The sequence below is a fragment of the Coregonus clupeaformis genome, unplaced genomic scaffold (genome assembly GCF_020615455.1).
Source record: "Coregonus clupeaformis isolate EN_2021a unplaced genomic scaffold, ASM2061545v1 scaf0867, whole genome shotgun sequence".
Classification (NCBI taxonomy): Eukaryota; Metazoa; Chordata; class Actinopteri; order Salmoniformes; family Salmonidae; genus Coregonus; species Coregonus clupeaformis.
Genome location: NW_025534321.1, coordinates 128,933 through 155,234, shown reverse-complemented (window position 1 = coordinate 155,234; position 26,302 = coordinate 128,933). Strand labels below are relative to the sequence as shown.

Sequence of the window (26,302 nt, the reverse complement as noted above, 5' to 3'; positions counted from 1 at the left end):
TATTAGTGGGTGGTCCTGGGGGTTTTGCCTGACGGTCCTCTCCTGTGATATAGCTGGGTATTAGTGGGTGGTCCTGGGGGTTTTGCCTGACGGTCCTCTCCTGTGATATAGCTGGGTATTAGTGGGTGGTCCTGAGGGTTTTGCCTGACGGTCCTCTCCTGTGATATAGCTGGGTATTAGTGGGTGGTCCTGGGGGTTTTGCCTGACGGTCCTCTCCTGTGATATAGCTGGGTATTAGTGGGTGGTCCTGGGGGTTTTGCCTGACGGTCCTCTCCTGTGATATAGCTTGGTATTAGTGGGTGGTCCTGTTTTTTTCCCCTGACGTTCCTCTCCTGTGGTGTTGCTTTGGAAAGATCCAGTATGAAAATGTATGCACTCACTAACTGTAAGTCGCTCTGGATAAGAGCGTCTGCTAACTGACTAAATTGTAAAATGTAAAATAACAATGGGGTCGTCCATCGACCCATATCTCTTCACCACCTGCCCTTCTCTGTCTATCAGGACATTTGATTTTACTGTGGACAGAGAGAAACAGATTCACATTTCAAGTTTTATTAGCGTCAGGTAGCTTAGTGGTTAAGAGCGTTGTGCCAGTAACCGACTAGGTGAAAAATCTGTTGATGTGCCCTTGAGCAAGGCACTTAACCCTAATTGCTCCTGTAAGTCGCTCTGGATAAGAGCGTCTGCTAAATGACAAAATATATATATATATATATATATATATATATATATATATATATATATATATATTATATTTATACAGTGAGGGAAAAAAGTATTTGATCCCCTGCTGATTTTGTACGTTTGCCCACTGACAAAGACATGATCAGTCTATAATTTTAATGGTAGGTTTATTTGAACAGTGAGAGACAGAATAACAATAAAAAAATCCAAAAAAATGCATTTCAAAAATGTTATAAATCGATTTGCATTTTAATGAGGGAAATAAGTATTTGACCCCTCTGCAAAACATGACTTAGTACTTGGTGATAAAACCCTTGTTGGCAATCACAGAGGTCAGACGTTTCTTGTAGTTGGCCACCAGGTTTGCACACATCTCAGGAGGGATTTTGTTCCACTCCTCTTTGCAGATCTTCTCCAAGTCATTAAGGTTTCGAGGCTGACATTTGGCAACTCGAACCTTCAGCTCCCTCCACATATTTTCTATGGGATTAAGGTCTGGAGACTGGCTAGGCCACTCCAGGACCTTAATGTGCTTCTTCTTGAGCCACTCCTTTGTTTTCTTGGCCGTGTGTTTTGGGTCATTGTCATGCTGGAATACCCATCCACGACCCATTTTCAATGCCCTTGCTGAGGGAAGGAGGTTCTCACCCAAGATTTGACGGTACATGGCCCCTTCCATCGTCCCTTTGATGCGGTGAAGTTGTCCTGTCCCCTTAGCAAAAAAGAAAGCATAATGTTTCCACCTCCATGTTTGACGGTGGGGATGGTGTTCTTGGGGTCATAGGCAGCATTCCTCCTCCTCCAAACACGGCGAGTTGAGTTGATGCCAAAGAGCTCGATTTTGGTCTCATCTGACCACAGCACTTCCACCCAGTTTTCCTATGAATCATTCAGATGTTCATTGGTAAAATTCAGGCGGACCTTGCGGGTGCTGCAGGATTTCAGTCCTTCACGGCGTAGTGTGTTACCAATTGTTTTCTTGGTGACTATGGTCCCAGCTGAAATCCTGCAGCACCCGCAGATGTCCAAAATCAGCAGGGGATCAAATACTTTTTTCCCTCACTGTATGTATGTTATACGCAGTAGTTACAACAATGTTCTGGGGCCGGTTACATCATTTCTTCAACCCACAGCTTATTGTTTGGCGTAAAACAAATATTCATTTCTTTATACTTATAAGCAACATTTTTTATTAGACATTTCAGCCTTTCATAGACTTGCTGTAAAAGTAAAGCCCTGACAACCTATACTGTGGAGCACAGAGGTATCGGGTGCAGGACAGCACAATATTTTGAAAATGTATGTCGACCCTGTCCTCACATTGCTGACATTGGCTACTGTAATAGATTTAACACTGAGATATGCGGCCTGGAAAAACAATCTCAGAATTTTTGCACAGTTATTGACAACTGGTGGTTAACAATAGCATCAGGGTTTGGCAACGGTTCTGGACAGCTGCAAGGCTTTTGTTCCACCGCAGCTCTATCACAGCTGATTCAGCTAATCAACTGCTCATAGTCTTGATTCAAATCAATCAGGCGTGTCAGCTCTATCACAGCTGATTCAGCTAATCAACTGCTCATAGTCTTGATTCAAATCAATCAGGCGTGTCAGCTCTATCACAGCTGATTCAGCTAATCAACTGCTCATAGTCTTGATTCAAATCAATCAGGCGTGTCAGCTCTATCACAGCTGATTCAGCTAAACAACTGCTCATAGTCTTGATTCAAATCAATCAGATGTGTTAGTGAACAAAGCCTGTGCACACTGCCAGCAGGTCTCCAGAACTGGGCTTGGTCCGCTACATTCATCTACAGCACACCTTTACCCCTTCCTGTCCAGGTACCGTTTTACCACTCCGTTACAGTGCTCACTCCATTATGAGAATCCTGAGCTTTGGCCTTTGTGGCCAAGTGTACAGGTGTGCCCTCTAGCTTGGAGTACCAGGTAAGCACTGAATTACTTTTACATTGATCTAAGATCTGTTTTGTAATTTCCCCCGTAATGGTTAAGTTGAGGATTTGGTAAGCTGATTCTAAGGAAAGCTTATACCCAATTGTGGATCTAAGAGAAACATGTCCCGCTGATACCATGACAAATGTCAAATATCATGTAAGATATCTACACACCTGCCCATTAAAATATCTTGAATGTCATGAACTCCATTTTAATAATCTGCATGGTATGAAGAACTCTCTCTATCCACAACCGCGTCCAGAAAATATGTTGTGACAGCTGTGTGGAAGAGTTGGCCGATACTCAATCACCACAAAGGCTTAAAACAATAAGCCTCGACTGCAGAGATGAGAATAGCATAGCTCAAGAAAATAATAGACTGTTGGCCTTGCCTTCTCAAAATGACTCCTGCAGTGCCCCCTATGATGTTTCCAACAGTGGCTTTATTAATACATGACATTGTCACATTGTTGTAAATAGGTTGGGAGAACATTGTGACATCTTTATTCTGCTAGTAGGGGATCGGATGAGACGCGTGATTGAATAAAACAAAATGCCACATTAATTTAGCTGAACCAATTGGAAAGAAATAGCTTTTACACCATGTGGTCCTCTGTAGCTCAGCTGGTAGAGCATGGCGCTTGTAACGCCAGGGTAGTGGGTTCAATCCCCGGGACCACCCATACACAAAAAAATGTATGCACGCATGACTGTAAATCGCTTTGGATAAAAGTGTCTGCTAAATGGCATATTATTATTACACAACAACTGATTGCAGGTGTTTGACAGAAAAAATTCAATGGATATTAAAAGCTGTGAAATGATTGACTTGAAAGAAAAAGTGTTGATTGATACCATGAACCTATGTCGCTTAACAAATACAAATCGCACTAGTATGTCAAACCTTAAGGATAAATCTCAGCTGAAATCTCCAATGTGGAGAAAGACAGGAATTGTTTCAGGATTTGTGAATCTTTTGGTAACACTCTATTACTTTTACTTTAGTTGAAGGTGATACACATAAAACCATTCATAACACCTTTAAATAAATGTTGTTGTACCGTTCATAGCAACATTCATAACACCTTTAAATAAGAAAATAAGTTAATTTCATGTCAATAAGGTGTTATGACTTGCAGATAGCGGGAGATCGCGAAACGTTGAGATTTACATTCAAGCAGTAGGTTGAGTTCTGAACTAAAGCACTGTATTTGATTTACGTAAATTACAGTTTGTACAAGTTTAATAAGTACAACAGCTCAAGGTCAGCCACAGCTTTACTCTAGTAGCAGGTTAGATGGACATGTCATGTGCAGACATTCCTGCAGTAGGTAACCTGATCCTCCTTAAGGTCTCGACATAGTCTAGAACAATCAATGGTTAAAGAATAAGGAGTGTGGTTCTCCTGGAAGTGGGTGGGGCTAGTGAGACACAGACACACAGAGGTCTCTCATCCAATCCATTTCCTTCACCAGAGTGGTCCATAATTAACTTTTGCTTGCTTGGCACTTCCAACCAGATATAAGGAGGCTGAGGCCTCAGCGTTCTTAAGTCAGATACCTTCTTCCTCTGTGGTAAGACTCTCTCCGCCTCCTTAGATTTGTACATACAGTTTCATATTTGCGCTCAGCATCTGAGGCAGTAACTAACTACACTGTTTGAGTTCAGCATTTTTTAAACTTTTTTTTCTCTTTCATATATCGTAAGACTTTATAATATGCAATCAAGTGGCATTGATTTAAAATGTAATTTGTAAAATGTTGACTTTAAATGTGTTTTGCTTAAAATCTGTCACTTTCATTCACGGTCAAAAGTGCTGCACCTGCATTTTGTTTGTAAATTGAGGGGGGTGGTCTAGAATGTAACTGGGTTTTTCAGGGCTATTTGACAGAATGTACAGTAAAGTAAGAACATGAACGTTTCCAGTTGCACCTGCAGTTGAATTGGATGGAATGGCTGTAATGATTGAGATGATTGACGCCATTCAAAATGTTTTCTTGCCCTTCTGATTCTACGATAAGTTGATTGAGATGTTTTCTTGCCCTTCTGATTCTACGATAAGTTGATTGAGATGTTTTCTTGCCCTTCTGGGCCTTATCTACGATAAGGTTTTAGACTTGTGCGTATTCACAACACCTTAATGTTTTCACAGGGTCCTCCAAGACGTACAAATTCATCTGTAGGAGTGGGAAAAGAAGGTGAGACGTGGTTTGAGTCTTCATATAAAAAAGTGAAGGTGAAAATATTCTGTGTGAGATACCGCTCACTCTGTTGACTGGGGAGGAATGCACCACAGAGTCAATCATGTCTCTTGTTTCATCTCTTTCCTAGTGATCCGTCACCATGAGTACGGACGCGGAGATGCAAATCTACGGCAAGGCTGCCTTGTACCTTCGTAAACCCGAGAAGGAGAGGATGGAGGCACAAGCCACGCCCTTTGATTCAAAGAACGCCTGCTATGTGACAGACGTCAAGGAGCTGTACCTTAAGGGTCTGATCATTGGCAGGACAGAGGGAAAGTGTACTGTAAAAGTCACGAATGCTGACGGCACTAAAGTGGTAAGTCTGATCTGAAAAGTATTCAAGTAAAACAATTATTCAAATGATCAAAAAACATGCCAAAAGCCAATATGAAATCAGTAACAAAAAAATAGATTAAGAAGCATTTCTTTGTTAAAAAAATAATAATATATATATATATATATATAACCTTCAAATCTTTAAATATAGAAACTCGGATTACAACACTAGATCACAGGGTTGGTTAACGATGGAGACTTCACGTGTATCCACAGAGTTGGGTAAATCTCCCTTCTCCTACCAGGCCCCTATATATATATATATATAATGTGGAATAATCTCCAAGTAACGTTTCATTTGGATGTGTTGTTATCTCTAGGTCAGTTTAGGAGAAACTCTAGGGATTTTTATATTGATTCATGTGTTTATTTTGTATATAACGTTAGCTATTTATTTAATTTTGTGTTTTAAATTGTGTATAATTTTTTCTTCTGTATTGTTCGCAGGGTACATTTGCAAATGAGACATAGGTCTCAATGTGTTTTTCCCTGGTTAAATAAAAGTTAATAATAAATAAATATAACAGAACAATTTTATTGCTACTATTTAAAAATGGCATGGTGTTACTGATATAGACTAGTCAAGAATCACCATGTCAGAGGGGGATAAAACGATGCATTTTAAAAAAGATTGAACTTGTATTTAATGAGCAAAAAGCATTCAGTCATGTCCAGTTTGATCCGTGTGTAATCTAGATTTCTGACCGTTTCAGGATAAAGAGTTCAAAGAAGCAGACATCTACCAGATGAACCCCCCTAAGTACGACAAGATTGAGGACATGGCCATGATGACCTACCTGAATGAAGCCTCTGTGTTGTATAACCTCAAAGAGCGTTATGCAGCATGGATGATTTATGTAAGAAACCTGCATAAACATACACACATACTGTAAATGAACATAAGAAATTCCCACATGCATGAACACACAAACAGTACTACACAGAAATGAACGGTAGAAACCAAAACATACCAATACAGTAGACCCACATTAGTATATCAAAGCACACCCTCATCCTCACATAAATCCCTTAATTTCATTGAATCCCTTTCATCCAGACCTACTCTGGGCTCTTCTGTGCCACGGTGAACCCCTACAAGTGGCTCCCCGTGTACGACGAAGAGGTTGTCAACGCCTACAGAGGGAAGAAGAGGATGGAGGCTCCACCCCATATCTTCTCCGTCTCTGACAACGCCTTTCAGTTCATGATGATTGGTACGAGCTCTCATGGATGGATGGATAGATAGATAAATAGATGGATGGATGGATGAATGAATGAATGGATGCAACAAAAAAAATATATATAAAAATAACACTTAACCAGCACTTCTAGCTCTGACTCTACTGACAGCTACCTTATTGATGGCGCAGTGGTCTAAGGCACTGCATCGCAGTGCTAGCTGTGCCACTAGAGATCCTGGTTCGAATCCAGGCTCTGTCGTAGCCGGCCGCGAACGGGAGACCCATGGGGCGGCGCACAATTGGCCCAGCGTCGTCCAGGGTAGGGGAGGGAATGGCCGGCAGGGATGTAGCTCAATTGGTAGAGCATGGTGTTTGCAACGCCAGGGTTGTGGGTTCGATTCCCACGGGGGGCCAGTATGAAAAAAGTTATAATGTGTGCACTCACTAACTGTAAGTTGCTCTGGATAAGAGCGTCTGCTAAATGACTAAAAATTTAAATGTAAAAAAATTGAGGAAAAATGTACTTTCTATGCCTGTAATATGTGGTTGTCCCTCCCAGCTATCTTAAGATGAATGTACTAACTGTAAATAGCTCTGGATAAGAGCATCTGCTAAATTACTAAAATGTAAAATGGATGGATGGATGGATGCATGGATGGATGGTATTTACTGTTTTCTAGTTAAAGCAGTTTGCTGGGAATATTTGATTTCACTAGACTTGAATGGAAAATGTACCAACATGAAATTCATGATGATGCTTATGAATGCAATTATGTACCCATAATGTTGCTTGAGTATAATAAGGAACATGTTTTTTGGTTCTAGATAAGGAGAACCAGTCCGTCCTGATTACGTAAGTTATATACTATAATTCCACTTGAGAAGATGTTTCTATTGTAATATGTTGGGTCACTTGGTGTTATAAAATACATGACATTATGAATGGATTAGGTCACGGTGTTATAAAATACATGACATTATGAATGGATTAGGTCACTTGGGTGTGATGAAAATATACTGAACAAAAATATTAACGCAACATGTAAAGTGTAGGTCCCATGTTTCATACGCACAAAAAGCTTATTTCTCTTAAATTCTGTGCACAAATGTGTTTAGATCCCTGTTAGTGAGCATTTATCCTTTGCCAAGATAAACCATCCACCTGACAGGTGTGGCATATCAAGAAGCTGATTAAACAGCATGATCATTACACAGGTGCACCTTGCACTGGGGACAATAAAAGGCCACTCTAAAATGTGCAGTTTTGTCACACAACACAATTCCCAGTCGTGTGAAATCCATAGATTACGGCTTAATGAATTTATTTCAATTGACTGATTTCCTTATATGAACTGTAATACAGTAAAATCGTTGAAAATGTTGGATGTTGCGTTTATATATGTGTTCAGTATACATGGCATTATGAATGGATTAGACTGTGCGTAATATTGAGTCGATGAGTGGAAATATTTGTTAATGATTTACTTATGTTAGAAAACAGGTGAACAGTGTATTTGTCAGTGCTATTTCTTAGCAAAAGCCAATATGACACTTAAACCCATCATTCTCGGTCATATAAACCAGTGGAGAATCTGGTGCAGGAAAGACTGTCAACACCAAGCGTGTCATCCAGTACTTCGCCACCATTGCAGTTTCTGGTGTCAAGAAGGAAGTAGACCCCACCAAAATGCAGGTAGGTTATGCCTTTTTAACATATTTCAGTTTGGTGGGCCGTGTAAAAAAAAAATTCAAGTGCTGAATACTGTTTTAAGTAAAGTGTTTCCCAGTTTCTGAGCAACTTGTGTTTTTTCTCAAATCAGGGGTCTCTTGAAGATCAGATCATTGCAGCTAACCCTCTGCTGGAGTCTTACGGTAATGCCAAGACAGTGAGGAACGACAACTCGTCTCGCTTCGTAAGTATGAAGAATTGACTGTGGAAGTACGTTATATTGGGTGGAAAAATGTCAGTAGTTCCCTATAGTTGTATCAATAGATGTCCAACGAACTGTAACATTTCAAGGGGTCTATCAAAGTAAAATGGTAGATTTATTTAGTTGACCTATTTCTAACCCCCATGCTCTACTATAGGGTAAATTCATCAGGATTCACTTCCAAGGAGGCAAACTGGCTAAAGCTGACATTGAGACCTGTGAGTTGGTTTTGATTGTTTCTCAATGCTTTCCTTAAAGACTTGCTCCGGAACTTTGAAGACTAGCAAGTATTTTTTAAATCTCGCGCTTTGGGCTGGATGTGTCAATGTGTAGTTCATACATGCACAATCTGTCTTAACTTAATTAGCCAGGAAATCCCTAGTTTTAAAGCGACTGTTTTCTGGAAGTTGTGTGGCTCAATTTTTCCCTACATTTCCCCCCAGGTGACCTTAGCAATTCAAGTTTCAGCCAATGAGCTTCAGCCCTTCGCCATTTGAGTGACAGCTAGCAATTTGCACACACAGCAGAGCAAAAGAGAGAGTAATGACTTGGTGCACATATCTGCACATATGTGAGGTAGCACGAAATTTTCGGGGACCATTTTTGACTCGTGAGCGATACTTTCAGAACTACTGGCTATAAAGTATACAAAAGTACTGGAGAATATTTTTTATTCACACAGCATATTTTGAGGAGATCATATCATCAGATATCATATTTTTCTATCACTTGTTCTCTTTCTCTCTCAGACCTGCTCGAGAAGTCCAGAGTGGCCTTCCAGCTGCCCGCTGAGCGAGGCTACCATATCTTCTACCAGATGATGACCAACCACAAACCTGAGCTAGTTGGTAAGGCAAAGTAGAGGTTTATGTGAAATTATTCCCACCCCCATCTGTGGAATTTATTAAACATTTTCCTACTCCACACTGTTAATATTATTACAATGACTACATCCAAGGTAACAAGGCATCTAAACATGGGTCAGGTCTTTCAAGGTCTTTCATGGGAAAGATATATCAAGTAATGCACTGTGATGCACTAGTCCAGGAGCCTCAGTCCCCTCTTTTGATGCTATGTATTATATACTACATGTATCCTTGAGTCCATCTATTGAGTAAAGGAGGGAGAGATACTGTAAAGGTAGGACAGCACAATTCTAAGAGATTTAACTGACAAACCATTCTCCGTTGTCCACAGAAATGACGCTCATCACCACCAACCCCTACGACTTCCCCATGATCAGCCAGGGTCAGATCACTGTGGCCAGCATCGACGACAAGGTCGAGCTGGATGCCACAGATGTGAGTCATACAAAGTGTTAACCAAACTCTAGATATGGAATGGGTAGGATCACCATACACACTGAATGCACTGTGCAATTCCAACTTGGTGGCAGCAGGGCACCTTGTGTTAGTTAGGCACGTGCTTCAAGGCACTCTTCATGCCTTCACTCTTCGCCTTGAGGCACATACCTGTAAGACATCCACAAGAGACTGCCACTATATGCCCTGTGGAACTGTGTAAAACTAATTTTGTGCTGCCATATACTAGTGTGTTGGCCAAGAGTAATCATTTGGAACAGAGAAGCCAGTCAATTGTATCCATCCCATTTGTTCTGGACTGAACCCAGAACGGTAGTGTACTGTAACTGAGCAAACTGCCGTTCAGTTCTTCACGGTTGTACTTCCTCTCTAATGCCAGGATGCCATTACAATCCTGGGCTTCTCTAATGATGAGAAGATGGCCATCTACAAGCTGACAGGAGCTGTAATGCACCATGGCAACTTGAAATTCAAGCAGAAGCAGCGTGAGGAGCAGGCCGAGTCAGATGGAACAGAGGGTGAGTCCCACTCAAAGATATACAATATGGAAAGCATTAGTCCCTTTCCCAGTCCCAAACATAGAAATAGAACACATAAGAGGGCAATTCCACATTAACGGAATTGTGTTGAAAGTCACATTTTTCACTTAAAATGTATGCCAAACAAAAATCATGAATTTTAAAGTTAAAAAAAAAACATTCAACTCTATGACCAATGACCACTTTTAACAATTTACACTGAACATATTACAAAAACACATTTACTGGAATAACTGTGCAGATGCAAAATTTGGTAAGAAGAATTTTGGTAAAATCTCCCTCATTTTTTTCTCTTAAATATCTGCTCCGAATTAAGATTCAACAATGTCTGCAAATGGCACTGCTGGGTTATTTGAAAAGTCATAGTAAATCCATCAATGATATAATAATACTCTTAGCAAAAATGTTTATCTTTAATTTACAATATTTAGAAACTATGAGAAAAGAAAGGTTCAGTACTTTTGTGAAACATCAAAGCACAGTTGAAAAATATATGCCAAATAGAAATCAAAACTGGATGGTGTTCAGTGATAGATGGGTTGAGGGGAGCTGAAGGTTAGGACTAAAAATAACAACATAACTAACGTAACATATACTGTGAACAAAAAATAGAATTATTGTAAAATTGACTGTGTCCAAAAAATGTATATAGTATGTATAAGCTGGAAGTAGAAGCCTAATTATTGTTGTCCATTAGTTTAATTAGGGTTAGGGGAAAATAATAAAATAAAATATATATATATATATTTTTTATATACTGTATATATTTTATATATAGACTTGTTTCACAAGTTTGGACATCAAAGTACAGAGCATCTAGAGTTTTAATCACTTAATAATTCATAAACAAAATTAATATTAGTAAAGACTAACTAATTGGTAGGTCTACCTTTACGTTCAATATCCTCCCTCCTCTAGGAGAGAATCTAGAACATATTTTAACTTTTAGAATGTTCTAGATCATGTTTTAAACTTACAGAAACATTTCTCCACAATGAAATATAAGTGTTGATATTAGTTGAACGGGTCTTTACTACAACATTGTGTTTTTGATGTATTTCTAATACCTTTTAAGAGTTTTTCCGGTAGATGTTTTCGAAGACCCTTTTCCATCTGTTTGACCAGAAATCAAAGCATTTACTGATTCCTCATTTTCAGGATGGAAAATGGTTGAAAAAATTATGTGTGCCTTAATTTCAAAAAAATATATAGACTCTTAGCTTTCATTTGACACCCAATTTGACATGTTCCAATGATATGCTCCGATGAACTTCAAATGTTGGTGCTCATGGGTCCTTTCACATGGAGATGACCAAGACAGACAGTGCCACATGAAAGTCAGGCAGGATATCATTTTGGAGACCACATTCCAACCTCCAGAAAGGATTTGAATAATGGATGTGGGTTAAAATCTTAACCTAACCTACAAAGAGCTGGCCAAACTATTTTGTCAGTGTGACATCAGAAACAAGCGATCTGTTGTTGTTGGCTCTCTCTACAGTTGCTGATAAAATCGGCTACCTGCTGGGCCTGAACTCAGCTGAGTTGTTGAAGGCTCTGTGCTACCCCAGAGTGAAGGTCGGCAACGAGTACGTGACCAAGGGACAGACTGTGCCTCAGGTAATGCGGTCAAACACAGCATCAAACATTTTCTGACCACCAGAATTATTTTGGGGGCAATTGCATTGCTTTTTAAAAATATCACCATATCACTAGACATGGTCAATATCTCATGTATTAATTTGAGGTATTATCATTGCAGGTTTATAACGCAGTCATGGCTTTGGCCAAGTCCATCTATGAGAGGATGTTCTTGTGGATGGTCGTCCGTATCAACGAGATGTTGGACACCAAGAATCCAAGGCAGTTCTATATTGGTGTGCTCGATATTGCCGGGTTTGAGATCTTTGATGTGAGTATGAGACCAGAACAAGACAATTAGTTGTGATTGAGAAGGATTACAGCCTTGTATAATGAAATTATCCCTTTTGAAATTCCATCAACAGTACAACAGCATGGAGCAGCTGTGCATCAACTTCACCAATGAGAAACTGCAACAGTTTTTCAACCACACCATGTTCGTCCTGGAGCAAGAGGAGTACAAGAAGGAGGGAATCGTCTGGGCCTTCATTGACTTCGGCATGGACTTGGCTGCCTGCATTGAGCTTATTGAGAAAGTAAGTTATCTGTAAGGATTATTATGGGCATCAACAGCAAAGCTCATAGGGAGCGCATTGAGAGATATTATCACAGTGGTACAACGTATCTGAACTCAATATGTTTCCTATTATGTGCCCCTAAATTAATAGAATCCTATAAAAGCATGTTTGCTAAAGGAATAAATGTGATCCTAAATGTAAATATCACTCATTTGATATACATTTCCTTTTGTAAAGCCATTGGGCATCTTCTCCATCCTTGAAGAGGAGTGCATGTTCCCCAAGGCGTCAGACACTACCTTCAAGAACAAACTGAACGACCAACATCTTGGCAAAACCAAGGCATATGAGAAGCCCAAGCCTGCCAAAGGCAAGGCAGAGGCCCACTTCTCCCTGGTGCACTACGCCGGTACTGTGGACTACAACATCACTGGCTGGCTGGAGAAGAACAAGGACCCCCTGAACGACTCAGTTATTCTGATGTACGGGAAGTCCTCAGTTAAACTGTTGGCTGCCCTGTATCCTGCTGCCCCACCTGAGGGTAAGACCAGCATCACGTCAACATATTTAATTAAGACCTAGTTACAACTCTAGACCCACATTGTCTTTAAAGCCAACAAACTCTTGATCACTTTCTGAGTCAGAATGCAAGCCAAGAAAATGAAATGCCAATGTTGTTCTTCTCAGACCATTTAGAAATTCTATATATTTTAAAATAGGTATATGATCACACTGGTAATATATACTTTGTTGTATTACTTGTGAGGCATAGCTGAGTGAGCATAATAATTAGCTATTTTTTTTTTACTGAACTGATGGCCTTCATCTGATGGTCAGTCTGTGGGGAGGGAGGGAACAGCGCGGTGAGGCTGCCTCTCACCCAACTCACCGTCCCTCCTCTCTCCCTCCCTCCCTCTGCTGAGAAAAGGGGACACAGTCTTCCAGCTGATGGTGAAACTCAAGTCGCACTGCATTATTTCTGCCTCATGCACCAACTCATGTTGTTACTGCTATGACCAGAGAAAGTGAAATATTCTGCGATATTAAAAAAGACACAAGCTGCTAATAATAACAACGCAAGCTTCTCGGAACACTTTGCTATACTCATTCATTGCAGCTGCAGTGCTGGTTGTAGCGTGAGTGGAAGTAGGGAGAACGCACATTTTATGGCTTAAAGTGTTGAACAAAGTGTTAACAGTGTTTAATAATAACATCTTATAAAAGTGTTGAACAAAGTGTTGAATAACAACTTAAACATGAACTCACTAAAATAAAAACAGCAGCACTTTGCTGTATTCGTTGATTCTCTCCAGTCATGTTTTGAAATTCACAGTTTCAACTTTGCTGTGCGTTCGAGGCTTCTTCTTACATTTTAGTCATTTACAGACGCTCTTATCCAGAGCGACTTACAGGAGCAATTAGGGTTAAGTGCCTTGCTCAAGGGCACATCGACAGATTTTTCACCTAGTCAGCTCTGGGATTAGAACCAGCGACCTTTCGACCTTTACTGGCACAACGCTTTTAACACTAAGCTACCTGCCGCCCAGTGGCTCGAGGAAACTGTGCAGACGATGATCTGATTGCCCACAGTACGTACATACGTGCAGTTGATTTGCTGTCTACCTTCAAACATGAAGTGGTTCAAAATGGGAAAATGTTGCCTTCCCAATGCTATGGCTGCTGAATCCATTGCAGCTACTGTCAACAACAACAACAACAACAATACGACCGCTTTATCGCTGTTGTTTTTACAGAAATGTTTGCTGATCGACTCACCGGTTGGTGACCACTGCTTTAAAGCCTTTGAATGTATCACAATTTCCCAGGGTTATCCACTGGGTTAATTTACTCATACAATAGGTGTTATTTTACACAATCTCATTGGCGGCGTTTGCATTTGATTATCTAATTTATAATTATATTTTACTTTTCCACATTTGAACAGATACAACCAAGAAAGGAGGCAAGAAGAAGGGTGGTTCCATGCAGACTGTGTCCTCCCAGTTCAGGGTGAGCTCTTGAAATGTGTATATTCAGTCCTTCAAAAGGTGCATTGATTATCATAAATGATGTCTGAGAAAATGGTTTGTAACCCTCTTACAGGAGAACTTACAAAAGCTGATGACCAACTTGAGGAGCACTCATCCTCACTTTGTGCGCTGCCTGATCCCCAACGAGTCAAAGACTCCAGGTGCCCGAAACATTGCGTTAAATATTACATCTTATCAATACAGTATGAGTAACCTTAATGAGTCCAATCTTTAATCTGTTTATGTGTATTAAAAGAGACTTGGTTTGCTTTACCAGGTCTGATGGAGAACTTCCTGGTTATTCACCAGCTCAGGTGTAATGGTGTTCTGGAGGGTATCAGGATCTGCAGAAAGGGCTTCCCCAGCAGAATCATCTATGCTGACTTCAAGCAGAGGTACACACACACAAACACAAATGCACACACACACACACACACACACACACACACACACACACACACACACAATAAAGTTCCAAGGGTTTTCCCAGCATTAGAATAGGCTTACCTTTTAAACAAGTTTTTGCTTTGTCATTATCGGATATTCTGTGTAGATTGATGAGAACAATATTTTTTTTGAATACATTTTAGAATAAGGCTGTAACGTAACAAAATGTGGAAAAAGTCAAGGGGTCTGAATACTTTCCGAATGCACTGTATAACCAACCTATTACAACTTCACATAAGTTAAAAATGTCTCCTCATTCAGGTACAAAGTACTGAATGCCAGTGTCATCCCCGAGGGCCAGTTCATGGACAACAAGAAGGCTTCTGAGAAGCTGCTTGGGTCCATTGACATAAATCACGACGATTACAAGTTTGGACACACCAAGGTCAGTCAAATACCCCCAGCAAAAGCTGACAACAAAACACAACTTCAATGATCATTTCAACCCTAACTGTTCAACATCTCACCAGTATCTTCATTTAACTAATGAAAAAGGTTGAAAAACAATTTTTTTCTTCAAATTCGTACAAGTATAGAAACTCAACTCATTATCATGTTGCATTGGTTTATAGTGGTTTGGTTGCAGTTATCTGTATCTGTGTACATTATTCATCTACAACTGTACAATAACTTATTTTACAACTTAGAAACAGCCTATGCAATGTTTATGTTGTTCAAATCAATCTAGTGGTGTTGTTGCCCTGTTTTGATCCAACTCTTTCTATCTGTAACCATCTGACTGTGGTTCCAATGTTCCATGTTTACCTGTGCCTCAGGTGTTCTTCAAAGCCGGTCTGCTGGGTGTCCTGGAGGAGATGAGAGATGAGAAGCTGGCCGTTCTGGTCGGCATGGTCCAGGCTCTCAGCCGTGGATTCCTCATGAGGAAAGAGTTCACCAAGATGATGGAGAGGAGGTTAGGAATAGTAGACATTTTGGCAAAGCTTTCTGTGGGCCACCTGTATGTAATGCATTATGATTACATATTGTATATGCTGTGAGGTGATCAGAATGAGAAAGTATGTCTTATAATGCTTTATTAATGCTGCAGTTTGGGATTTGGCAAGCTGTTCTGTTGTCATTTATATTTGTGATATTTACCCATTCATTCTTAAAGAATATAAAATGCCTCATGATTTAAGCATAACCTGTCAGTCCATGCATCTAGAGCACTGTCTATGAATTTAAAAGTGGTTCCATTTCCTTAGCCCCATTCCTCAGCTGTAGACAAAAAGTGTTGGGGAAGGCCCGTTTTGTTGTTCTTCAAATCCCAGAATGTAGCTTTGAGCATGTCACTCACCATGCCACCCACCATGCCACTCACCATGCCACTCACCATGCCGCTCACCATGCCGCTCACCATGCCACTCACCATGCCACTCACCATGCCACCCACCATGCCACTCACCATGCCACTCACCATGCCACTCACCATGTCACTCACCATGCCACTCACCATGACACTCACCATGTCACTCACCATGCCACTCACCATGTCACTCACCATGCCACTCACCATGCCACTCACCATGCCACTCACCATGCCACTCACCATGTCACTCACCATGTCACTCACCATGCCACTCACCATGTCACTCACCATGCCACTCCATCCTTCCTGTCGACCAGAGATGCAGTCTTCACCATCCAGTACAACATCCGCTCATTCATGAATGTGAAGACCTGGCCATGGATGAAGGTGTACTTCAAGATCAAGCCCCTGCTTAAGAGTGCCGAGACTGAGAAGGAGCTGGCCAACATGAAGGAGAACTTCGACAAGATGAAGACAGACCTGGCCAAGGCTCTGGCCCGCAAGAAAGAGTTGGAGGAGAAGATGGTGTCCATGCTTCAAGAGAAGAATGATCTGGCACTCCAAGTTGCATCCGTGAGTGAGAAACAAACCTCATAAAGGAACATTTACGTAAATATGATTACAAAACACAAGGACACACATTTTTAAATATATATTTCATGAATGTATATAGATTTGGTCTGACCTCTGACTAAATCAAATATATATGTTGATACACAAAGTGAGGCTGCTGATTTTTCTCCTGTTCTGAAACCAGGAATCAGAGAATCTGAACGATGCTGAGGAAAGGTGCGAGGGGCTCATCAAGAGCAAGATCCAGCTGGAGGCCAAACTCAAAGAGACGACCGAGAGGCTGGAGGATGAGGAGGAGATGAATGCTGAGTTGACTGCCAAGAAGAGGAAGCTGGAGGATGAGTGCTCTGAGCTGAAGAAGGACATTGATGACCTGGAGCTCACCCTGGCCAAAGTGGAGAAGGAGAAGCACGCAACTGAAAACAAGGTCTTGTGTCTTCCATAGACAGTCTAACCAAACAATAATCCAAACAATAATCAACTCAAAACATAGCTCAACAGAACTTGAATTCCAGTTGGGTGCAGGAAAAATGAAGACACAAAATGGTGGAATAGTGGTACTCCCTACATTCATTGTATGTACTGCGCCACCTTTATGACTTCCATTCAGTATACTGGCATTGAGTACACTGCCATCTAGTGTTCAATCTATAGTACAGTACTTGTTGACGTTTCTAATCTGAATGAAATAAATGCAATACATATCAAACTAATTCTCCCCTTTATGGTCAAGTGACCAAAGACTAATTTTGTTGTGGCCGTTTTCAGGTTAAAAACCTGACAGAGGAGATGGCATCTATGGATGAGAGTGTTGCCAAGCTGACCAAGGAGAAGAAAGCCCTCCAAGAGGCCCACCAGCAGACACTGGACGACCTGCAGGCAGAGGAGGACAAAGTCAACACTCTGACCAAGTCCAAGACCAAGCTGGAACAGCAAGTGGACGACGTGAGTGGAGTTTGACATTTTGGCCATGATAGTATGTAAGATGATATTATCTTCAGTTGTTTACATAAGAAAAATACATGTGTGTTTTTATCTTGTAGCTTGAGGGTTCTCTGGAGCAAGAGAAGAAGCTCCGTATGGACCTAGAGAGAGCCAAGAGAAAGCTGGAGGGAGATCTGAAACTGGCCCAGGAGTCCATAATGGACCTGGAGAATGACAAGCAGCAGTCTGATGAGAAAATCAAGAAGTAAACACAAATAAATTAACACAGTATTACCTGCCATCTTGATCATAATGGTTGTTCTTGACTAATTCTTGAAATTATGAAATAGCATTTACATATGATACTCTCTCTTTACCCTATCGGACCAAAACCATCTTTGCAATCGACGTGTTTGTGTTTCTTAGGAAGGAGTTTGAGACCTCCCAGCTCCTCAGCAAGATTGAGGATGAGCAGTCTCTGGGATCTCAGCTGCAGAAGAAGATCAAGGAACTCCAGGTACAGTACAGGAAAGCACACACCTGAAACATTTCATAAAAAAATATTCTGGTAGCACACATTTTTCCTGGTGGCTTGTAGGTTGAAACATGGTGCTTCTTGCTCGTGCTTCTTACTGTTATGGTTTTGGTTCCCGCATGGGACACTATTTACTTATTATATTAGTGTAACTGGCTTTGAATGAACACATTTATGAAAAATATACATACTATTATTATTTTATGTATTGTAGTGTTCATCCCTCCCTGCTCCTGCCCCCTGTTCTAGGCCCGGATTGAGGAGCTGGAGGAGGAAATTGAGGCTGAGCGTGCTGCCAGGGCTAAGGTTGAGAAACAGAGGGCCGATCTCTCCAGGGAACTTGAGGAGATCAGCGAGAGGCTGGAGGAGGCCGGAGGCGCCACTGCTGCACAGATTGAGATGAACAAGAAGCGTGAGGCTGAGTTCCAGAAGCTGCGTCGTGATCTTGAAGAGTCCACCCTGCAGCACGAGTCCACAGCCGCCGCTCTGCGCAAGAAGCAGGCCGACAGTGTGGCTGAGCTCGGGGAGCAGATCGACAACCTGCAGCGCGTCAAGCAGAAGCTGGAGAAGGAGAAGAGTGAGTACAAGATGGAGATTGATGACCTCTCCAGCAACATGGAGGCTGTCGCCAAGGCTAAGGTGAGTAGTGATGCTTTGATCAAGCAGTGTTGAGGAGGGTCAACTACATTACCATTCAAGTTAACTGAAGTTGACAGGAGTCCCATATATAAAGTAATGATGGAACATGTTTCACTAACAGGGCAATCTGGAGAAGATGTGCCGTACTCTTGAGGACCAGCTGAGCGAGATCAAGACTAAGAATGATGAGAATGTTCGCCAGATCAACGACATCAGTGGACAGAGGGCCAGACTCCTGACAGAAAATGGTACCCATCATCACCAATGAACAACAAACCAATGCTTTCTTTCTGTAAAACACAATAACATGGGTTGGGGGCTGTATTCCAGTCCACAGTTTCTACTGCCCCAAAACCCGACTATTCAACACCTAACATTGCCATACGATACCTTAAAATACATGTTCAATCTTAGAGAACAGAGACCCCATTAACAAGACGTCCCTCTATCCCTGCAGGTGAGTTTGGCCGCCAGCTAGAGGAGAAGGAATCCCTGGTGTCTCAGCTGACCAGAGGAAAACAGGCCTTCACTCAGCAGGTGGAGGAGCTGAAGAGGCAGATTGAGGAGGAGGTCAAGGTAAGGGACTCAAAACGGACATCACCGACTACAGAGTTTAGAGCTTCATATAGACGGTGACTACGCCACCCTCAGAGACTTTGTCATTTGTAATTTATCTCCTTTTCTCTCTTACAGGCTAAAAACGCACTGGCCCACGGTGTTCAGTCTGCCCGCCATGACTGTGACCTCCTGAGGGAGCAGTTTGAGGAGGAGCAGGAGGCCAAGGCAGAGCTGCAACGCGGCATGTCCAAGGCCAACAGTGAGGTGGCTCAGTGGAGGACTAAGTATGAAACTGATGCCATCCAGCGCACAGAGGAGCTGGAGGAGGCCAAGTGAGTCACACTCAACAGCAAAAACTCAAACATACGGTGTGGATGGTGAGGGTGGTAGGGGGCTCTAAGAAAATATTACGTTGATATGTATTTTAACATTTGTACACCGTCTGTCGTCCATCAGGAAAGAAGCTGGCCCAGCGTCTGCAGGATGCTGAGGAGACCATTGAGGCAACAAACTCCAAGTGCGCCTCCCTGGAGAAGACCAAGCAGAGGCTGCAGGGAGAGGTGGAGGACCTCATGATTGATGTTGAGAGAGCCAACGCAATGGCTGCCAACCTCGACAAGAAGCAGAGGAACTTTGACAAGGTTAAAATGAATAAACCTCATGCTAGGGTGATATTTTCTGTCTGCTATATGATCAATTGTAATATAATTGTAACATATTTCTGATTCCAAACTTCATCAATGACTTCTAATGGATTTTCCCTAGGTTCTGGCAGAGTGGAAGCAGAAGTATGAGGAGGGTCAGGCTGAGCTGGAAGGAGCTCTGAAGGAGGCTCGCTCTATGAGCACTGAACTCTTCAAGATGAAGAACTCCTACGAGGAGGCTCTGGATCATCTGGAGACTCTGAAGAGAGAGAACAAGAACCTGCAACGTGAGCATTTGACAGCAGTAATCTATTGGGCTCATACTAGTGTTTTAAAATGACTGTAATCAACATTTCTATTACACCATTTTAGAACTTAATTATTTGAACTTGTAAATCGGTATTCCTTTGAACGACCCAAGGAAGTAGCAGCACTTAGATTTGCAAGACCGTATGAAATGCTGATTAATTTATTAGTATGATTCAATGTCAACTTCAGTGTAATGGCGGTATCCACTGAAAATCTCCCAAGTCTAAACTGCTCCTGTGTTTGTGTGTGCAGAGGAGATCTCTGACCTGACTGAGCAGATCGGAGAGACTGGCAAGAGCATCCATGAGCTGGAGAAGGCCAAGAAGACTGTGGAGACCGAGAAGTCTGAGATCCAGACCGCTCTGGAGGAGGCTGAGGTACAAACTACAGCTGTTTGATTGGAAAAATAGTGTTATCCCCATGAGCTTTTGCAGAAGCAGCAGCTACTCTTCCTGGGGTCCACTAAAAACACAAAACATGACAAGTAACAAAACCCTGATAGACAAGGACAGTCACACAAATTTAAAATACGATATACAAACAATACGACTAAAGTGGTACACTAGCCAATGCCAGCTACAGTCCAACACTCCCTGTATTGGTGTTTATTGTAGTCATATATATTTAATTCCTTGTGTTATACACATCCAAATGTATTGAACACAATTTGCCTGACTGCTTCTCTTTGTTCAGGGAACACTGGAACATGAGGAATCCAAGATTCTGCGTGTGCAGCTGGAGCTGAACCAGATCAAGGGTGAGGTGGACAGGAAGCTGGCTGAGAAGGACGAGGAGATGGAGCAGATCAAGAGGAACAGCCAGAGGATGATTGACTCCATGCAGAGCAACCTGGACTCTGAGGTCCGGAGCAGGAATGACGCCCTGAGGGTGAAGAAGAAGATGGAGGGAGACCTGAACGAGATGGAGGTCCAGCTGAGCCACTCCAACAGGCAGGCCGCTGAGGCTCAGAAACAGCTGAGGAACGTCCAGGGACAGCTCAAGGTAAAGGGACTGGGGAGGGATTTGCTTGTGGGGGATCTGTAAAAATTATTAGCACAGAGGAATTTAATAGAGTTAACTAATATGCTGTAGAAAGGTAGTGATATTGGGGAAATTCTTACCAATGAGCATTTCTATCACCCATCCTATCACCTCTACATTGTCATTGTGAACCCCAGGATGCCCAATTGCACCTTGATGACGCCGTCCCGCGCCGCAGAGGACATGAAGGAGCAGGCAGCCATGGTGGAGCGCAGAAACGGTCTGATGATGGCTGAAATCGAGGAGCTGAGAGTTGCTCTGGAGCAGACAGAGAGAGGCCGCAAAGTGGCTGAGACTGAGCTGGTAGACGCCAGCGAGCGCGTTGGACTGCTGCACTCCCAGGTACCGAAGTAAGCCATTAATAATGAAACTAAACCAAGCATACCGTTTCTGCCTTGTGACTTGAAAGTTCTCTTGAGATTCAAGAAAATTGTCTTCCCTCCTCCAGAACACCAGCCTTCTGAACACCAAGAAGAAGCTGGAGTCTGACCTGGTGCAGGTGCAGGGAGAGGTGGAAGACATCATCCAGGAGGCCAGGAATGCAGAGGAGAAGGCCAAGAAGGCCATCACTGACGTGAGTCCTTATGATCTATTCAATTACAGCAACTTGATTTGTATCCAAGGGCCAATGGTAGCTGGGCTGGTTTACCACAACAAAGATCTCATAGGGACGTTATGATTATTGCCAATAAATTAAACAAACTACCATTCCAGGCGGCCATGATGGCTGAGGAGCTGAAGAAGGAGCAGGACACCAGCTCTCACCTGGAGAGGATGAAGAAGAACCTGGAGGTCACGATCAAGGACCTGCAGCACCGCCTGGATGAGGCTGAGAATCTGGCCATGAAGGGAGGCAAGAAGCAGCTCCAGAAACTGGAGTCCAGGGTGAGTTAATAGCAGGGTGGATTAGAGATTAGAGATTGAAAGACTGATTGCTGGAAATGTATTTGATCATATACAAATACACAGGAGCATTGAGTAATGACTTTTTCTCTCACCTAGAGAATGAAAAGATGTTGTTATCATTACAGACACCCTTCAATTAAAATTGTAAAAGTACATAGGAACAAACAATCTGATTTCACCATCTCAAATAAATGCCTACCGTAAATTTTTTCCACGAAGGTGCGTGAGCTTGAGAATGAGGTGGAGGCTGAGCAGCGAAGAGGTGCAGATGCAGTCAAGGGAGTCCGCAAGTATGAGCGCAGAGTCAAGGAGCTCACCTACCAGGTAAGAGAAAGTACCTTCTTCACAAACTTGACACTAACACAGACAGGTTCGTGTATAAAACTATGGGGCATTGATTCTTTGATCTTCTCCCACAGACTGAGGAGGATAAGAAGAACGTTGGCAGACTTCAGGACCTGGTAGATAAGCTGCAGATGAAAGTCAAGGCCTACAAGAGGCAGACTGAGGAAGCGGTGAGTCACATACTTTGTCAAATACTCTGAAAGCATACATTCAAAAACATATTATTTTCTTAGTAGACATTAAAAGTTGAAGTAAGTTAGTGCAAGTCATTGCTGAAGAACTTATGCACATCTCTGAGCACCTCCTATACCTCTGTGTTACCAACTTAAAGGAGAGGGGAATATTAATTTGCTGTACTGGGGGCTGGTCTAGTGGTAGTACTGGGGGCTGGTCTAGTGGTAGTACTGGGGGCTGGTCTAGTGGTAGTACTGTACTGGGGGCTGGTCTAGTGGTAGTACTGGGGGCTGGTCTAGTGGTAGTAATGTACTGGGGGCTGGTCTAGTGGTAGTACTGGGGGCTGATCTAGTGGTAGTACTGTACTGGGGGCTGGTCTAGTGGTAGTACTGTACTGGGGGCTGATCTAGTGCTGTACTGGTGGCTGATCTAGTGGTAGTACTGTACTGGGGGCTGGTCTAGTAGTAGTACTGTACCGGGGGCTGGTCTAGTGATAGTACTGTACTGGGGGCTGGTCTAGTAGTAGTACTGTACTGGGGGCTGGTCTAGTGGTAGTACTGTACTGGGGGCTGGTCTAGTGATAGTACTGTACTGGGGGCTGGTCTAGTAGTAGTACTGTACTGGGGGCTGGTCTAGTGGTAGTACTTGGGGCTGGTCTAGTAGTAGTACTGTACTGGGGGCTGGTCTAGTGATAGTACTGTACTGGGGGCTGGTCTAGCAGTAGTACTGTACTGGGGGCTGGTCTAGTGGTAGTACTGGGGGCTATCTAGTAGTAGTACTGTACTGGGGGCTGATCTAGTAGTAGTAGTACTGTACTGGGGGCTGATCTAGTGGTAGTACTGTACTGGGGGCTGGTCTAGTGGTAGTACTGGGGGCTGGTCTAGTGGTAGTACTGGGGGCTGGTCTAGTGGTAGTACTGTACTGTGGGCTGGTCTAGTGGTAGTACTGTACTGGGGGCTGGTCTAGTGGTAGTACTGTACTGGGGGCTGGTCTAGTGGTAGTACTGTACTGGGGGCTGGTCTAGTGGTAGTACTGTACTGGGGGCTGGTCTAGTGGTAGACTGTACTGGGGGCTGGTCTAGTGGTAGTACTGTACTGGGGGCTGGTCTAGTGGTAGTACTGTACTGGGGGCTGGTCTAGTGGTAGTACTGTACTGGGGGCTGGTCTAGTGGTAGTACTGTACTGGGGGCTGGTCTAGTGGTAGTACTGTACTGGGGGCTGGTCTAGTGGTAGTACTGTACTGGGGGCTGGTCTAGTAGTAGTGCTCCTGGATCACATACTGTGCCTCTCATAAGTTTTCACCCCCTTTGTTATGCCAAGCCTAAATAAGTTCAGGAGTAAACATTTGCTTATCAAATCACATAAGCTCTGTGTGCAATAATAGTATTTAACATCATTATTTTTCATACATTATTTTTTAAATGTTCCACTTTGACATTCCAGAGTATTTTGTGTAGATTGTTGGAAAAAAAAGAAAATACATTTAAATCCATTTGAATCCCAATTTGTAACAAAATGTGAAGTAATCCAAGGTGGGTGAATACTTCTGATAGACACTGTATGGAGGCAGCAGTTTGATCCCCCATTTCACCACTCAGTTTCTCTGCTATATCATCTATCTCCCTATTTACATTGCTATCCTAAATCTGTCAATAAAAAACAACAACTTTAAAAAAATACCTTAAAAAAAAAATACTATTAATTTGCTACTTGAAACTTTGAATGCTTTTCCTCACCCAGGAGGAACAAGCCAACAGCCACATGTCTAAGTTCAGGAAGGTTCAGCATGAGCTGGAGGAGGCTGAGGAGCGTGCTGACATCGCTGAGACTCAAGTCAACAAGCTCAGAGCCAAGGCCCGCGACACTGGAAAGGTACAGAACTGCTGCTGAACCTGTACCTGACTAAATGATCACATATGGCCACATCAACACCACCTATGAATCAGTCTTCACAGAGGTCAATACCAAACTTTCACACAAACTCAAAATGTATTTAAGATCTCTAAGAAGGACATTTCAGGTAGGGCAAAAAATAAATAGATTAATTCAAAGTTGGTACTTAAAAATTGAAAAATCTAAGCTTAACACTGAGCCTTAAATATTTGATCCCATTACATTATTTCCAAATGTACATATATTAATATATTTAGCATGTTCATTATTAATACTCATCCATTATATTCTTTCTTTCTTCTTACAGGGCAAAGAAGTTGCTGAATAAACAAGACGAAAGTCTTATATCATTTTCCTGTGTTGCATAAAATATGATTTTCATGGTGAAAATGAGCATTGATTAAAAACATGTAGACCTACATACACTTCCTTTGTGACTGTGGACTTATTACTCAGCAAACAGCTTTTTCATACCATCAAAATATTGCATTTTAATTTAAGTATCTGGGATTCCTAAAACAATGAAGTGGTCAGACCAACAAACTTAAGCTGTCACCTTTTTGGTAAACAGCTGAGGGATGAGGCTGGAGGAATGTAACCACCATCAAATTCATAGACTTTAAGCATTTATTGGGACTCCCATAAGCCACCATGAATGGCGACAGCTAGTCTTCCTAGGGGTCTGACACAAAACGAAGAACACATTATAGACAAAAAATACTTAACAATTGACATACATTTAAAAACATTAACTTGGACATACACTACCGGTCAAAAGTTTTAGAACACCTATTCATTCAAGGGTTTTTCTTTATTTTTTACTATTTTCTACATTGTATAATACGAGTGAAGACATCAAAACGATGAAATAACACATATGGAATCATGTAGTAACCAAAAAAAGTGTTAAACAAATCAAAATATATTTATATATATGATTCTTCAAAGTAGCCACCCTTTGCCATGATGACAGCTTTGGACACTCTTGGCATTTTCTCAACCAGCTTCATTACATTTTAGTAATTTAGCAGACGCCCTTATCCAGAGCGAATTACAGGAGCAATTAGGGTTAAGTGCCTTGCTTAAGGGCACATCGACAGATTTTTCACCTAGTCGGTTACTGGCACAACGCTCTTACCCACTAAGCTACCTGCCACCCCAGGTTCATGAGGTAGTCACCTGGAATGAATTTAAATTAAAAGGTGTGCCTTCTTAAGTTAATTTGTGGAATTTCTTTCCTTCTCAATGCGTTTGAGCCAATCAGTTGTGTTGTGAAAAGGTAGGGGGGTATACAGAAGATAGCCTTATTTGGTAAAAGACCAAGTCCATATTATGACAAGAACAGCTCAAATAAGCAAAGAGAAAGGACAGTCCATCATTACTTTAAGACAGTAAGGTCAGTCAATACGGAAAATGTCCCATCAAGCGCTATGATGAAACTGGCTCTCATGAGGACCGCCACAGGAATGGAAGACCCATTGTTACCTCTGCTGCAGAGGATAAGTTCTTTAGAGTTACCAGCCTCAGAAACTACAGCCCAAATAAATGCTTCACAGAGTTCAAGTAACAGACATATCTCAACATCAACTGTTCAGAGGAGACTGTGGGAATCAGGCCTTCATGGT

The 26,302-nt window shown here is 42.1% G+C and overlaps 1 pseudogene; it reads left to right on the top strand.

Moving 5' to 3' along the window:
* The first annotated feature begins 4,169 nt into the window (after window positions 1–4,169).
* On the top strand, window positions 4,170–25,102 carry LOC121558459 (annotated as a pseudogene).
* Window positions 25,103–26,302: the final 1,200 nt, after the last annotated feature.